Genomic DNA, 1,337 nt, shown 5'->3' with positions numbered 1-1,337 from the left:
TCAACCAATTTTTGAAAAAAAATTAAAATTTTATTTATATTTAAAAAATAAAACATCAGTTTAGTAATTAATTAAGGCAACCACTCTCATGAAGATGTCAAAAATTTCTTTTTATGATGATCTTTGTTTAAAAAGTGTAACATATTTATTTGGCCACACTTTAAATAAAAGTAACACTTTTATGACATATAAAAATCAAGCCCTACAACTTATCATTCAATGTCAAAATGAAATATTTTCATATGATGACAATTATGAAATCTTCATTGGAGTAGCCACCATTAATTAATTGACTATTTTAAAAAAATATTATCACTATTTATTATTTTTTTATTTTTTTATTTTTAGTTTTAATACTAAATTAAATTTAATACTATTTATATAATTGCATATTAAATTTAACAAAATATTTTTTTAACATAATTCTCAAAAAAATAATTTATAATTTAATATAGGAACAAAGATAATATAATAATAGGATCAAATATATTCATTTATATATAATTATTATTAATTTTTCATCATCTAATAGGGGTGATAGGAGTGTGCTGTTATTGCATTACTGCTGAGTCAGCTAAAAGAGATTGGGAAGCTAGTTTTTCTGTTTAAGAGAAGTTAGTTAGAAGTTAGCAATTCAGTTAGCAGCTAGTAATTCAGTTCAGTAGTTAGTTATAAGTTAACACTTCCATACCCTTCTAGAAGGACTTTTCTTTGTAAGTATAAAATGACTCACTCACTCACTGTACACTCACTTTACCAATTACACATTTGAAATAGATTCAGGTTACGTTCTTCTTCCTCTCTCTCTGTTCTTGAAACTCTGCTTCACTACTCACTCTCCCTCTCAGATCTTATTCTTTCTATCACACACCACAAGTTCCTGATACCTTTCATGGTATCAGAGCTTTTGGTACCACAGCTTCCGTAAAATTCAAGCAAATCAAGCCTATTCAGCAGCAAGATTCAATCACCATGCGCAAGGGTTCACAGCAACTCTGATCTCGATGAAATTAGATGAGGATAACTTCCTACAATGGAAAGATCAGGCAGAGTCAACGATTGAAGGTAATGACATACTGAATCACATCACAAGAGAAGAAATACCTCAGTAGTTTCTGGTGTCTAAGAATGGTGAAACTGGCACAGCAAATCCTGAGTTTCAAAAGTAGAAAATGCAAGATGCACTCCTCAAGTCATGGCTATTAGCTTCAATGAGCAAACCGTTTACAACAAGGATGGTTGGATGTGTGTACACATGGCAGGTTTGGAAGAGGTTCGAAGATCACTTCTCTTCTCAAATAAAAGCCAAGGTAATGCAGTTAAAGAATAAGTTGAAT

The sequence above is a fragment of the Arachis ipaensis genome, chromosome B09 (assembly GCF_000816755.2).
Source record: "Arachis ipaensis cultivar K30076 chromosome B09, Araip1.1, whole genome shotgun sequence".
Taxonomy (NCBI): domain Eukaryota; kingdom Viridiplantae; phylum Streptophyta; class Magnoliopsida; order Fabales; family Fabaceae; genus Arachis; species Arachis ipaensis.
The sequence above is the reverse complement of the archived record's forward strand: the minus strand, read 5'-3'. Positions refer to the sequence as shown.